Source organism: Halichoeres trimaculatus, unplaced genomic scaffold (genome assembly GCF_033239565.1).
Source record: "Halichoeres trimaculatus isolate MK-OKI-2021-1 unplaced genomic scaffold, fHalTri1.1 fHalTri1_scaffold_43, whole genome shotgun sequence".
NCBI lineage: Eukaryota > Metazoa > Chordata > Actinopteri > Labriformes > Labridae > Halichoeres > Halichoeres trimaculatus.
In genome coordinates this window covers 1-16656 of record NW_027437221.1, presented here as the reverse complement: position 1 = coordinate 16656, position 16656 = coordinate 1, and the positions used below count along the sequence as shown (strand labels likewise).

The 16656-nt window shown below is 38.7% G+C and overlaps 1 long non-coding RNA gene across 1 annotated transcript; it reads left to right on the top strand.

Moving 5' to 3' along the window:
• Nucleotides 1-13352: 13352 nt before the first annotated feature.
• On the top strand, nt 13353-16409 carry LOC141786559 (uncharacterized). Its single transcript, XR_012597843.1, has 5 exons — nt 13353-13438; nt 14628-14664; nt 14991-15028; nt 16077-16229; nt 16316-16409. It is a non-coding gene; the product is annotated as an uncharacterized LOC141786559 (long non-coding RNA).
• Nucleotides 16410-16656: the final 247 nt, after the last annotated feature.

Here is a 16656-nt window from a genome sequence, read left to right as displayed (position 1 = left end):
ACTTTTCCGTTTCCTGAGCCTTTTCGGTGTTGATTTGTCTAGTTCAGCATGTTGTCTAGTCTTTTTGGAGTTTCTCGCTCCGAAAAGCGATTTGGTTCATTACATCGACTCTCTGATGCAGATTCAAGAAAGAACGAGGAATTATTATGCTTCTGTGACACTTATACTGAAATCAGAAAAACAGAGTACAGATTCATGTAATTCCGTGTCCTGAGCCTTTTCTGTGCTGTTTTTGCATCCAGCATGTTATTGTAGTGCTTCTTAAGGTCATGGAAAATTTCTGCATTCTCTGTCCTCTTTAGCTTTTTCCTGCATATGTTGTGATATTTGACCCCCAGAACGTGAGAAACTCTCAGATTCAAGGGAAGACAATGGCGAATAAGAGTTTAAAGTTTGATTAAAATAATATGTCATTTTTATGCTTTTCTCGCTAAAGCAAAGCGCTTTTGGTGCTTAACCACGACTCTATGATGCAGGTTCATGGGAACTGTTATACAATTGTGCTTTTGTCACACACTTACTGAAATGAGTAAATCAGAGTACTTTTCCCGTTTCATGAGCCTTTTCGGTGTTGATTTGTCTCATTCAGCATGTTGTCTAGTCTTTTTGGTGTTTCTCGCCCCGCAAAGCGTTTTGGTTCATTACAGCGACTCTCTGATGCAGATTTAAGAAAGAACGAGAAATCATTATGCTTTTGTGACACTTATACTGAAATCAGAAAAACAGAGTACAGATTCATGTAATTCCGTGTCCTGAGCCTTTTCTGTGCTGTTTTGGCATCCAGCATGTTATTGTAGTGCTTCTTAAGGTCATGGAAAATTTCTGCATTCTCTGTCCTCTTTAGCTTTTTCCTGCAAATGTTGTGATATTTGACCCCCAAAACGTGAGAAACTCTCAGATTCAAGGGAAGACAATGGCGAATAAGCGTTTAAAGTTTGATTAAAATAATATGTCATCTTTATGCTTTTCTCTCTAAAGCAAAGCGCTTTTGGTGCTTAACCACGACTCTATGATGCAGGTTCATGGGAACTGTTATACAATTGTGCTTTTGTCACACACTTACTGAAATGAGTAAATCAGAGTACTTTTCCCGTTTCATGAGCCTTTTCGGTGTTGATTTGTCTCATTCAGCATGTTGTCTAGTCTTTTTGGTGTTTCTCGCCCCGCAAAGCGTTTTGGTTCATTACAGCGACTCTCTGATGCAGATTTAAGAAAGAACGAGAAATCATTATGCTTTTGTGACACTTATACTGAAATCAGAAAAACAGAGTACAGATTCATGTAATTCCGTGTCCTGAGCCTTTTCTGTGCTGTTTTGGCATCCAGCATGTTATTGTAGTGCTTCTTAAGGTCATGGAAAATTTCTGCATTCTCTGTCCTCTTTAGCTTTTTCCTGCAAATGTTGTGATATTTGACCCCCAAAACGTGAGAAACTCTCAGATTCAAGGGAAGACAATGGCGAATAAGAGTTTAAAGTTTGATTAAAATAATATGTCATCTTTATGCTTTTCTCTCTAAAGCAAAGCGCTTTTGGTGCTTAACCACGACTCTATGATGCAGGTTCATGGGAACTGTTATACAATTGTGCTTTTGTCACACACTTACTGAAATGATTAAATCAGAGTACTTTTCCGTTTCCTGAGCCTTTTCGGTGTTGATTTGTCTAGTTCAGCATGTTGTCTAGTCTTTTTGGAGTTTCTCGCTCCGAAAAGCGATTTGGTTCATTACATCGACTCTCTGATGCAGATTCAAGAAAGAACGAGGAATTATTATGCTTCTGTGACACTTATACTGAAATCAGAAAAACAGAGTACAGATTCATGTAATTCCGTGTCCTGAGCCTTTTCTGTGCTGTTTTTGCATCCAGCATGTTATTGTAGTGCTTCTTAAGGTCATGGAAAATTTCTGCATTCTCTGTCCTCTTTAGCTTTTTCCTGCAAATGTTGTGATATTTGACCCCCAGAACGTGAGAAACTCTCAGATTCAAGGGAAGACAATGGCGAATAAGAGTTTAAAGTTTGATTAAAATAATATGTCATTTTTATGCTTTTCTCGCTAAAGCAAAGCGCTTTTGGTGCTTAACCACGACTCTATGATGCAGGTTCATGGGAACTGTTATACAATTGTGCTTTTGTCACACACTTACTGAAATGAGTAAATCAGAGTACTTTTCCCGTTTCATGAGCCTTTTCGGTGTTGATTTGTCTAGTTCAGCATGTTGTCCAGTCTTTTTGGTGTTTCTCGCCCCGCAAAGCGTTTTGGTTCATTACAGCGACTCTCTGATGCAGATTTAAGAAAGAACGAGAAATCATTATGCTTTTGTGACACTTATACTGAAATCAGAAAAACAGAGTACAGATTCATGTAATTCCGTGTCCTGAGCCTTTTCTGTGCTGTTTTGGCATCCAGCATGTTATTGTAGTGCTTCTTATGGTCATGGCAAATTTCTGCATTCTCTGTCCTCTTTAGCTTTTTCCTGCAAATGTTGTGATATTTGACCCCCAAAACGTGAGAAACTTTCAGATTCAAGGGAAGACAATGGCGAATAAGAGTTTAAAGTTTGATTAAAATAATATGTCATTTTTATGCTTTTCTCGCTAAAGCAAAGCGCTTTTGGTGCTTAACCACGCCTCTATGATGCAGGTTCATGGGAACTGTTATACAATTGTGCTTTTGTCACACACTTACTGAAATGAGTAAATCAGAGTCTTTTTCCCGTTTCATGAGCCTTTTCGGTGTTGATTTGTCTCATTCAGCATGTTGTTTAGTCTTTTTGGTGTTTCTCGCCCCGCAAAGCGTTTTGGTTCATTACAGCGACTCTCTGATGCAGATTCAAGAAAGACGAGGAATTATAATGCTTTTGTGGCACTAATCCTGAAATGAGCAAAACACAGTACAAATACATGTAATTCGGTGTCCTGAGCCTTTTTTGTGCTGTTTTGGCATCCAGCATTGTATTGTTATGTTTTCTTTGTTTGTTGCACCTTTCTTCATTCTCTGTCCTCTTTTTTTTTTTTTACTGCAAATGCTGTCATATTTGACCCCCAGAACGTGAGAAACTTCCAAAATAAAGTGAAAACAATGGCAAATAATTGTACTTTGGGCTTAAAGTATTATTTTGAATAATAAGTCATTCATAGGTTTTCCTTGCATAAACAAAGCGTTTTGGGGCTTTGCCAGGATTCTTTGATGCAGATGCAGGAGAACTGTGCAAATGAATAGTTTTTCATTATGGAAAAATAACCAAAATAAGCAAATCAGAGTACAAATCCATGTTCTTCCGTGTCATGAGCCTTTTATGGCATCCATCAGGGTATTGTAGTGCTTTCTATGATTCTTGCACCTTTATGCATTTTCTGTCCTCTTTAGCTTTCTTTTTCCTGCAAAAGCTGTGATATTTAACATCCAAAACGTGAGAATCTTTCAAATGCAAGGGAAAACAATCGCGAATAAGTGTTCTTAAAGCTTAAAGTATGATTTTGAATAATATGTCATTAATAGGTTTTTCTCGCAAAGGCAAGGTGTTTTGGTGCTTAACCACGACTCTTATATGCAGGTGCATTAGAACTGTACAAATCAGTAGTCCATTTGTGACACAATCACGAAAATTACTTGTTCCGAGAATTTCTCCTATGTACTGACTCTTTTCGGTGTTGTTTTGTCATACAGCATGTTATTGTGGGTTTTTTTTGTGTGTGTGTTTCTCGCCCTGCAAAGCGTTTAGGGTCATTACACTGACTCTTTGTTGCAGGTACAAGGAAACTGTGGAATCATTATGCTTTTGAGACACTATTACTGAAATGAGCAACTCAGAGTACAAGCACGTGTTATTCCGTGTCCTGAGCCTTATTTCGACATCCAGCATGTCATTGTTGTCCTTTCTGTGATCAATTGCACTACTGTGTTGTCTCTATCCTCTTCAGCTTTTTCCTGCAAAAGCGCTGGTATTTGACCACCAAACCTGGGAAACTTTCAGATTCAAGGGAAGATAATCCGCGAATGAGTGTACCTAGAGTTTAAAGTTTGATTTAAATTACATGTCATAAATAGGTTTTTCTCGCTAAAGCAAAGCGTTTTGGTGCTTAACCACGACTCTGTGATGCAGGTACATAGGAACTGTAACATAATAATGCTTTTGTGACACTATGACTGAAATGAGTAAACCAAAGTAGGTACTTTTCCCGTGTCCTGAGCCTTTTCGGTGTTGTTTCGTCATACACCATGTTGTCATGGCTTTTTGGTGTTTCTCGCCCCGCAAAGCATTTTGGTTCATTACAACGACTCTCTGATGCAGGTTCAAGAAAAACTGTGGAATCATTATACGTTTGAGACACTTTTACTGAAATGAGCAATTCAAAGTACAGATACATGTAATTCCGTGTCCTGAGCTTTTTCGATATTGTTTGCCATGCAGCATGTTGTTGTGTCTTTTTGGTGTTTCTCGCTCGCAAAGCGTTTATGTTCATTTCAGCGACTCTGCGATGCAGATTCAAGAAACTGTTGAATCATTATGCTTTTGTGACACTGTTTCTGAAATGAGCTGAAAATCCATGTAATTCGGTGTCATGAGCCTTTTATGTGCTTTTATGGCATCCAGCATGATATTGTAGTGCTGTCTATGATCATTGCACCTTTCTGCATCCCCTGTCCTCTTTAGCTTTTTCCTGCAAAAGCTGTTCTATTTAACTCTCAAAACGCGAGAATTTTTCAAATTCAAGGGAAAACAATCGCGAATAAATGTTCTTCAAGCTTAAAGTATGATTTTGAATAACATGTCATTAAAAGGTTTTTCTCGCTAAGGCAAAGCGTTTTGGTGCTTAACCAGGATTCTATGATGCATGTGCATGAGAACTGTGCAAATCAATAATGCTTTTGAGACACACTCACCGAAATGAGAAAATCAGAGTTCATCTCCCGTGTCCCGAGCCTTTTCGGTGTTGTTTTGTCTTACAGTATGTTGTTGTGTTTTTCTGGTGTTTCTCGCTCTGCAAAGCGTTTTGGCTCATTACCACGACTCTGCGATGCAGGTCAAAGAGAATTGTGGAATCATTATGCTTTTGTGACACACTCACTGAAACGAGTAGTTCAGAGTACATTATCCGTGTCCTGAGCCTTTTCGCGATTGTTTTGTCATACAGCATGTTGTCCTGTCTTTTTGGCGTTTCTTGCTCCGTAACGCATGATTATGCTTTTATGACATAAGAACTGAAATGAGCAAATCAGAGTACAAATCCATGTAATTTCGTGTCATGAGCCTTTTATGTGCTTTTATGGCTAAAGTAAAGCGTTTTTGGTCCTTTACAACGACTCTATGGTGCAGATTAATGGGAACTGTGACAAAATAAAGCTTTTGACACTACTACTGAAATGAGTAAACCAGAGTCCAGTGTCCTGAGCCTCTTTGTTGCTGTTTCGTCATACAGCATGGTGTTGTTGCGCTTTTGTCATTACACATCAATACCTCTGCTTTCTCTCTCCTTTTTAGCTTTTCATATTTGACATAGAACACCACGAGTTACATCAAAATGACTTCGGAAACAGCCCAACATGTTTTCATGAGAACTTAAAGCACGATTTAAAATATTTTTTCATTTTCCTTTATCGCTCTGCAAACCTTTTTTCTTTCACTAAACAGGTCCATTGGTATTGCCGTCCTCACTACTTTGTCACTTAATCACTTCTGTGTGATCTGTGTTGTACAAAAATCCATCTTATTCACTGTTGTGCGTTTTCAGTGCTGTTTTGGCATCCGGCATAGTACTGTTGTGATTATTGTCATCATATCATATTTCTGCTATCTCTGCCCTCCGTAGACTTTTCCTGTGTTGCATTCATATCCAGGAGAAAACAATCGGAAAAGACGTGTTCAAGAGTGATTTTGAATGATGAACAAAAAGCTTTCAAAATCAAACATCACACGCTTGGGTTACCTACAAAAAGCTGACAGACGCAATAAAGATGTCTTCAGCATCTCAAATCATAAATTGAATCATGACATGGTGTTTTTTGCTCTGCACAGCCTTATATGCACAAAACTGTGATGTGCTCTTTATTTCGATCAGTATTTAATTAACATATAATTGCTTTTAAGCTCATGTCACATAGCTTTAGGTAATACTTTTTGAATGAGTTGTAACGACGTGCTATTTCACTCTGCAAAGGTAGAAACTCAGCTATGGCTTCTAAAAACATGAGCGGTTGTTGCTTTTTAGTGAAAAAATCACAATATTATCACTCACAATATTTTTATGTGCTTCAGAATGCGATATCAGCAAGTTTTACTGCCTTTATGGTACTTGGAACTAAAACGTGCAAAGCTGTACATTGTGACCACAAGATGGCAGCATGTGACTACAAGTGAAATCACCGCAAAACAATTTTATCTTCAGTATTCAGGCTGAACAATATTGAACTGGAAAGGTGCCTTGCAGAAAATGCGTTGAAAGGCTGACACCAAATACTGCAATGCAAAACTGTGAAATTAATTGCACAAAAGCAGTGCATGACAACTGAAAATGCAAAACATGTAAAATAAAAACTAAATAAAGTTGTGGTACAAAGCAATGAATGACAAAATGTGAAATAATATTGCACAGAGCTGCAAAAACATTTGCATGTGGAAAGACAGTGAAGATCATTGTCTTTACACCCCAGGAATAAACTACTTTCTGGGAAGAACCAACCACTTCCACAGTAGGTGATACTTCATCATGTAAAGCCTAAATGAAAAACATACACACAGATGCATGCACACACACACACACACACACACACACACACACACACACACACACACACACACACACACACACACACACACACACACACACACACACAAACGAAAGTTGAGTTTATGTGTACATTCACGTGTAGTCTATTATTGTCTCATTTTAGTCTGTTGGAGCTATTCAGTGACCTGATCCCCATCCATTCACAAGAGAGGGCCACAAGAAAAAGATCTAAACCACCAAGCTACAACCTCACAAGTGAGAAACACCTTAGCTACATTGCCACAAAAAATAAAACCAAACAAAAGCAATCAAAAAAAAAAAAAAAAAAAAAATACAAAAGGACAAAAAGGTCAACAGGAAAACACAGCAAGACAACCAGCCGTGTCACTTCTGTAAGGCTCGTGTCATTATAAATTATATGTTAAGAAACAATACAACGGTAACAAAACAAATTTTACCCAAAACATTGGGATTTTTTTTTTAAAGGAAACTAAAGTGCCAAAAATTATCGCTTTAAGGTAAAATTAATACAAATTCTTCTTTAGGGTACAGAGTTAAAGACTATAATACAAAAAATAAGTAAACAAATAAAATGTTCCCCCATTATTGCACTCATTTTTTTAAAAGAGTAAAGTTTAATGAAATACCACACCAGAATAAATGTTGTGAAAATAATTTGGAACAAACCCCTTTTTTGGAGTCTGCTTTTTTGTTTTCCTGGTGCGGCTTAGCCACGTGATTGTCATCATCAAAAATCAGGAGAGGGTGGGGGTGGGGGTGCAGGAGAAAAAAATTAAACTACAGTATTGCTCTTTTACACGATATTATCAATATTTGTATTGTTCCGCCCACCTCTACTCCTCACTCACAGTAGTCTCCTCCTGCATTCACATGAATCACGCAAGTGTGTGTCTCATTATGGTCACTTCTATCATCCCCGGCCCAGATTAAGGAAGAGGGTTGCTATTTAGACATTAAAAAAAAAAAGTATGGACGGAAGACAGTTAATTTGTAGTTGTAGTAATTTTGTAGTTGATTATGATGTTGTGTTTTACCTGCTTTCTCTCTTCCATTGTTATTTCTCTGCCCTACAAAGTCCATGACAATTACATGCACATGAATTATTCTGCAGATTAGACAGCAGCGTCATTTAGTGACTTTTAGTGACTTTGTGGACAGTCAATAGTGACTTTCCTTACTGAGGAGTTGGCACGTTGAAACTGGCAATGTTTCACTCAGCTGTAATGATGTTCGAAATGGTAAACAGTCTTATTCTTTTAGGTCTTTCATGACTATACATGATATAATTGATTAAAAATAATCTGTTAATAGTGGATTATTTGGGTATATAGTAATCTGAGGTGTTAAAAACAACAACAATTTACACCCAACTCAACCGATAACCGTGACTACAAAACCGTGATAAGAACTGAACCGTGGATTTTGTGAACCGTTCCATCCCTACTTCATCACACACTTCAGTTAGAGCATCCTGTCTCTTATGGAACTCCTGAGCGCAGTGAGTGTGTGTTGAAATTTTCAGTTTGCAAACCAAAAGCAATTCAATGATACTTGTTCAGTAAACAGCAGTGACTGCATGCAGAGTATTTAATCCTAAGGTGTAAATTAATACAAGACCACATCTCTAACAAAGACATAAAAATTATGAGTGCTTCGCATTATGTTGAAGAGATATAGTGTACTTTATAGTGGACGTGAGAGATTAAGTGTTGGTGAACGATAACCATGTGTGAATGATACAGCATTCATTTACAGAGGTCTGTGCTTCAGTGTAAGGGGGCCCCCAAATGTAATTTGCCTAGAATAGAATAGAATAGAAAATACTTTATTTATCCCCGAGGGGAAATTCAGGAGTCACCGCAGCATTTAAGAAAACAAAAGTAAGGCAGAGTAAAGAAAGTGCAAAAAGGTCCATAAGAAATTAGATAGAATAGATAGAATAGAATAGAATAGAAAATACTTTATTTATCCCTGAGGGGAAATTCAGGAGTCACCGCAGCATTTAAGAAAACAAAAGTAAGAAAGAGTATCGAAAGTGCAAAACGGTCCATAAGAAATTAGATGACAACATCCCGTCCACCACTCGTCCACCACTCTCCAGTCCAGCCAGTCTCCACCTCCACAGGGTCCAGGACTGAGCCTCCCCAGCAGTCTGTTCAGTCTCTGTCTCCTGGATCCTGTCTGCCCACTGTGGCACCAGCGTCCATTGTCAGCTCCGTCAGCCACGTCCGTGGACAGCACGATGCCGCTGGGTTAGCACAGGTAGCTCGTCCTTCCCCCGGGGCTGGATCCCACGTTCCCAACAACAATGGATGGAAGGACAGGTCCACGTCGTCACCTCCCAGCTCACATCCGAGAACCAGCACGTCGTCCTCACCTCCTCCTCCTCAGCTCGAGGGAAATCATCAAGCCCTACACTAGTTAGCATTGACATGCTACAGGCTGCTAACAGCTGAGTTCGCATGTAAACATGCAGCCATGGTTACATGTAGGATCTCCAGACAAACACAGGAGAAAAGTAGTCAAAAATATCGCCGAAGCCACAAAAAGTTTGGTGTCCGTGACCAACAATGAACCATACAAAGTGATGATCCACTCCAAATACAAAGATTACGAAAAAGAGACAAAAAAATTACAAGAGACGACAAAGACGAGAGAGCTGCTGCAACAGGCAGCTACTTGGGTAGCGCCTAGCAACGGAAAAGCCATAGGGCCTCATACTCACTTGGGCCCTGTTGTAGTATTTGGTTGCAAAGGGAAACTGATATCATGGAACCAAAAATATGGCCCCAATATTGTGCAGATCTACTACTCATGCTTAGCTAAAGGGGTGATTCAGATAAATGTGAGGGAAGAAAAAAAGCATTTCAAACAGGAATAAGGATATCGCCTCATCTTAGAAAGAGAATGGACCTTCAGAAGTCTAAAAGTGTACCAAGTGTAACACAGAGATCAGTAGCTTTATACATACTATGTAGTCTTATGTGTGTATATAAAGGAATTTTTGGGGAAAAATGTTTCAAAGTGTGCTTTTTAACAAGGATTGGAGAATGGACCCTTGTATGCCTTCTTGTTTGGGTTAAAATCAAGAACACCTATAATGAAAAACTGTGGAATGTTGACCTATGCTGCAAGAAAGTTTGTAACTTAAATGGATTTCAGAAAAGCCACCAACCCTCTCAGAATGGCACAAAGTTATATTTGCTCTGCTTCCCATAGATTATTTGACATATCGCACCAAAAAGGAAAATTGGAACATTTCATCATATATGGACTCCCTTTCTTGATTATGTGGGGCCGAGAATGTGTAAGGTATTCTGGCAGATGCATCCTCGACTGAAGGGGGTTCGCTAAAAGAGAAGGAGAGGCTCTGTTGTCTGTATCAATTCATTCCCCGTATTTATCTATGTTTATTGTGTGTAAGTTTTGTCATGTTCATCTGTGTTGTGCCATTATACACGTTCGGGGGATTGTGTTGATTGGGTGGGTGAGAATAGAACAGAAAAGAATAGAATAGAACTTTATTGTCATTGTAACATGTACAACGAAATTGAAATCACGGCAGCAATCAAGAAAACAAAAGTAAGAAAGTGCAAAAAGGTCCATCAGAAAATAGATGATGACAGCTTGTCCATCATTCTCCAGTTCAACCAGCCACAGGGTCCAGGACTGAGCTTCTTCAGTCATGCTCCATCTCTGTCTCCTGTATCCTGTCTGCTCACAGCAGGTGAAGCTCTTCCAACATGGCGTTGGTGTCTGATGTTAGCTTCGTTAGCCATGTTTGTGAATAGCATGATGCAACTCTGCCCTCTGGTTTTCCCTCTATTGCTGGGTTAGCACAGCTAGCTCGTCCATCTTATTGGAGATAGATCCTAAGTCCCCAATAACAATGGATGGAAGGACAGGTCCATATCGTCACTTCTTAGCTCACACCTGAGAACCATCATGTCGTCCTCACCTCCTTCTCCTCACTTTGTGGGAAGACATCAGGCCTTACACCAGTTAGCATTGACATGCTACAGACTGCTAACAGCTGAGTTCACATGTAAACAATGTGGCCATGGTTACATGTAGGATCTCCAGACAAACACAGGAGCAAAAATAGTAAAAATATCACTGAAGCCACAAAAAGTTTGGTGTCCATGACCAACAAATGAGCCAAATAAAGAAATGATCTACTCCAAATACAAAAATTACGAAAAAGAGACAAAAAAAAAAAAGACAAGAAATGGACAAAAAAAGAGAGAGCTGCTGCAAAAGGCAGCCATAGCCAACAGGGCGGCGCCTAGCTCTGTTTCTGACTGTATGATGATCCATAATAGGAATACTTGAGTCCAGATCAATGTGAGAGATGACAAATGTCCACATAAAAGTTATGTGGGTGATTTAATCAGTTAATATGTGAGTAAAGCAGGGTCACATTATCTGATGGCTACGCTGTTGTCTCCTTACAGCATGTTCTTAAATAGTTGTTTTTTTAAATTATAGCCACAATGCTCATTTTAAATTTTTACCTATTTATTCAACATGTTTAGAGGGATTACATTACATGACGATCGTGAAGATAAGTATATAGATAAACTAAAACGTAAATTTAAAAGGATTTATACATGTATCTCATGAGAGCAGGCACAGCAAACTACATATTTGAAACAGTTCATATAGACTTTTACATAAAATGTAGCTCTTAGCAAACTATGATTATAGTACATATTTCCTTTAAAAGTCGCCTGATCTAATGTAGGGTTTTCAGTTCCTGGGTTATGAAGCTGTATATACGATGGTTTCTCCTTTATCAGTAGGAAGCCATCACAAGCGGTGCTTACTCGTGGGTAGCAAATAAAGCAACATCAATCAACTGCTTTGGATAAATTACACACAATGTCTACAGATTTTGCAAACGTTTACCCCAGATGAATCTTTGAGAACGACATTTACGTAACTCAACTTCTCCTCCTCTTTTTTGAACAATGCACACATAGCCAATGCCCGTCATCGCCCCTGCGGTCACATTTTCCGATGGTCACAGGTTTCAGTGCAGCACCGTTCAGACATCTAGCGGCATGTAATTGTTTATTTCGTCCACTAGATGTCACAGTTGTGTCGTGTAGCACCGCTGAAGGAACAGAAGTACAAGGGAAATTTTAGAAGACAATTCATGTGTTTTACTGTCTTCTTACAGTGAATAAATGCTGGAGGAACTGTGAATATGTCAGCTCCCTCCATGTGCCAATCATCACACGTTTCCAGACCTTCAAAACATTTTATTGCTCCATTCATCCCTTGTGGCAAGTGTTTGCAAGTTTAAATGAAGGTAAACTACCGGGATAGATTACAGATAAACTGCAGTGCGCATGTTTCGTTTCAACATAAAGTTGTCCTCTTTTTGCTCCTTTTAAGTTCAAAAGTTAATTTGATGAAAGAAAAAGATGCATGGAGCTATTTTTTTTCTAGGAGGAACTAAAAACGGGAATTTCTTCAGAGGCTTCTAATCAAACTTTCTCAAGTCACACAAAAATTGCCCCTCGATGTCGACTGTTGTCAACCAGGGGATGCAACTTTTTAGAACATTTTCCAGCCAGGTTGAGATGCCGGAGATTATCAACCATGCTTTTACTGAGCTGTTCGTGCTGCACAAAGTGTGATCAGTGAGACCAAGGAGTTGAAAATGCTGACATAGCACGATGCATGTTCACTATCAGGGGGTGTGGCAGGGGCAGTTTCCTGTCAGGAAAGAGGGTGCACAATGAATGGTATTTATGCATTTATATATAATTTTCAGTAAAAAAAAAAAAAATCATCTATGATAAAAAAAAAGAACAAATGCACTTTGAGAATTCGAAGTTAATTGTACTTTTTCTCTAATAGTCTATGGCGAGATGCAAGGATGGCTGTAACAAATGTGCACTATGAGACTCTTCACAGCCTTGAAGATGAAGGTCTTCTAGATCCCTCCAATAGCATCCACCTCTTCTGTGTCCAGCATGTTTCCTTTCCGCTTCTGCAAAGGGACCTTGATGTCTCCAGGGTGGATTGGGATAATCACTCCCTAAGAACAGAACAACAACTGTGGACAGTGGGACTCCTCCAGAATCCCACAGATACACTGAACTTGGCACTGGTACTAAGTAAGTACAATTTCCAGGAGCACCTTGTACTCTGTGTTGTAGTTCTGAGTAGCATTGCTCCAGGTATATCTCGAAAAAAGAGAATATCATGAAAAAGTTTGATTTTTTGGTCACTCATTTCTATATTGTAAATCTATCTACGGCACACAGAGTGAAATTCTTGAAGCATCTATTTTTTTTTTTAAAGTTGATTATTATGGCTCACAGATAATGAAACCCCCAAATTCAGTGTCTCAAAGCACTGAAAAAAGTAAAACTTTGCTGTTGTTCATTTAATGTATAAATTCACATTATATGGACTCAAAAAAATCGTTTTCAGATTTAAACTATATTTTCAGGTTTGTACTTCTGACTGAATCAATATTTTTTATTTCGTTTCAATATGAGTTTGCAATTTGACATCAAAATGAAATGACTCATTCAATCAACCTGAACGGATCAGGTGTTGATCGTTTCGCGCATGCGTGTTCCGGAAAACGAAACCTGAGGATCTGACGGGAACGGCCGAGTCCATCTTCAGCCTCTGCAACTCCTGGGTGGAGGGAAACTTTGTTTCAGGTAATAAAAGACAAAAATGCGTTTTTAGACTGTGACATCAACCATGGTTTTATCGCCCCGTTCATCTATTAAACCGCCCTTTGGGTCGTCTGCCATGGTATCACCAGGCTGTCTTGTTGAACTCAGCTTGCAAGCTTATAGCCCACGACAAATAAGCTATAATTTTTCGACAGTGCACGTTCAATCCCTGTTTAAATTACTGGTTAACTTAGTATGCATTTTTGAGTCGTTTCAAATGTTTGACGGCGTAACGTGTTAGTACTGTGAACGGGAGCCATGAGGGGTGTAGCGGTTTATAGAGTGACCGTGTTAACGAGTAACCTGTAGCCGAACGCGGGTTTTTCGCCGGCACACTGCTTGGTATGGACCTCGCCTCTATATTTAGTTATCTTTATTAATGAGAAAAATGAGAAAAAAAATGAGAAAATGTACTTATTCCCATTTCTTTTTAAATGTAACATTAAAGGAGGAGGCAGCCACCAGATAATTTTCAACGCTGTTGTGACTGCAGCGCATTTGGCCGGAAGTCACTATTTATTACGGGCACTCTTTGATCCGAAACACCGGTGTATGCTCTACAGCAGGGATGTCCAACTCGTGCCATGGAGGGCCAAGAGGCTGCAGGTTTTCTTTCCAACCAAGAACTCCACCAGCTGATTCCACTGATTAGCCCCTGCTCTCTGCTTGAAGGTGAGGTACTCAATGGAATCAGCTGGTGGAGTTCTTGGTTGGAAAGAAAACCTGCAGCCTCTTGGCCCTCCATGGCACAAGTTGGACATTCCTGCTCTACAGCGTGAGCTCGTCAACCGTGAAGTACAAGTTTGGACGAGTTGAACAACACGTGGAGTGCCAGTAGGTGCGTGCAAATAAAACTACAGAGACTAACCCGCTTCTGGGTTATGTGTGTGTATGTTTATGGAGAGAGATTATGTGCGCGCTTGTAAGTGTCAGGATGGAGGCATTGTCCCTTTTCGATGACAATGCCAAAACTATCAGAGCTTTCTATCTTTATTAACTTGCCCATATTTTCGGGGTACTAGCTGTCTTCTAAAAAAAAAAAGAAAAAAACAACAACTAAATAATCAATGATATTTTATGTAAGTGTGAAATAGCTCTTTTCCAAAGGTGTCTGTATGGCTTCAGCTAAAGTTAACTTACGTTTTTTTTTTTTTTTTTATTTATCTTGCAGTGCAACATCTGAAAAGCTTCCAGACTTGTCCATTGTGGTAAGTTAGTTGTTAATACCTTATAAAAATGTAATTTATCATTCACTGCCCAAATAATCGTTTGTCCAAAACTTACTATGGATAGTTTTACAGGGTCTTGCTAATTCTCACTAGGTTTGTATTTTACACAATGACTGCAGGATGTGCGCTTGAAATATACTATATTTTTGCATTTTATGTATTTACAATATATCCATTCTCAACATAAAGCCTAAACATATGTATAACCAGTTTACATTACATGTTAATGGTTCCCAATTTGTATCTAGCACCTACTAAGTGTGTTGGCTTATTAATAAGAAGAGAATATTGTTTCCTTTTTCAAGGAAATTAGCTGCTCTGAGGCCTGTCCTCATAACTTGTGGTAAGTTCCTTCACAATATCATGAGAACATTTTTAATTAATTGGACACTTAATTTGACCCAATAATAGCACTGGCTCAAATGAAATCTGACAAATTGATTTGGCAGTTTCCAGGTCTATTCTATAAACTTAAGGTATTGAAGTCTTGTTTTATGTGTGATGACTGTGTGTTTGCTTAAAACTTTTGAATGTGCCGCTGTCTTTTCCAGGACCCTCTTGAAATAGAGATTTTTAATCTCAATTAGTTTTCGTGGTAGATAAAAAAATGTAAATATAAAACTTATGGCGTTGTTACCCCAACAAATTAAAAATATCTCTTGTTTTTTTCTCTTGTATTTCATGTTGCATCAGTTATCCATGCATGTGGAAATGTAAAGACTGTGACGACTCATTGTCAAGAGGATCTGAACTTCTGAAACACTATAAACTTTACCATCTGCATTATTGGCGGGGCCATCCTTACCCCTGTGTTTATTGGAAAGCTCTACTAACGCACCTAAGTAAATATCATCCTTCTCAACAATCATCACAGAAAGAAAGCTCATCAAAAAAGACAACATTCAATTAAAAATGTCCAATATGGCTATTAAGGTAATTTTAAAACAAATTCAATTTCAGGATAGGGTCAATCTTATTCCCTTGAACATGGAAAGTTAATTAAAAACTGGTCAATGTCCACATTATTTTCACACAGACATTTGTGCCTGCACAGGGCCCTTCATCTCCCACTCCGCTGTGATATAGTGAGCAGCTGTGTTGGCAACTTGGGGACTTTTTTTTTTTCTTTTCAAAAAAAGCAACTAGTGATTTTTATGTGAAATAATTCAACTTATTACTTTTTTCTTTTCAGGTTTGAATGTCACACCATCTTAAAAATACAGCCAGGACCATAATATACATGCTGGTGTCTACTTTATGTACAAATTTGTTGCTTTGCATCAATTTCATTGGTGATGTCCTTATTTTCAGGTGGTCAGCTGTGATTGTAGCTGTGAAAAATATATGTTTTCAAGCTTCATCTTGGATGCACTTCTGTTTTTGTTTTATAGATCAATGCTGAGTTTATGAGAATAAAAACAGTTCCCTTGGGGACTAAGTTACTGGCACAGTTGGACCAGCACTCCAAACTATTGGAGGTTATCAGGCGGAAGGGGGGAGCTGTAAGACAGAAGATGTCTGGTGTCTTACAGCTTTTGGATGAGGTATCTATGAAGGGGTTTCTTGTCTGAGGAATGCTAAATATTTATTTTTTGTTTGTGATTGTACTGAATACCATTTTTTGAATCAGACTTTGGACATCAACACAAGAAGAGAGCCTATCTTCACATTTCTGATGATGTACCTGGGGGAACCTGTTGAGCATTTGATCAAAGAATATCAGGTAAGGGCATCTCACTCACATATAGGGAAGAGGTTTTAACCTGGAGTGCAAAAAGTTTTTTTATAATGGCTTTTTAAAATGGCTCTTGTGCATATATACACATGAATATATACAAGGTCTTTGATCTCTCAAGCCTCAGTGTTACAGTCATACTCAGTTTATGAGACTTGCTCATTATGCAAAAATGAAAGATTTGGACCGTAGCATGAATAGGCTATGACTGTAGAGGTGATATTTGTGATTTGAAT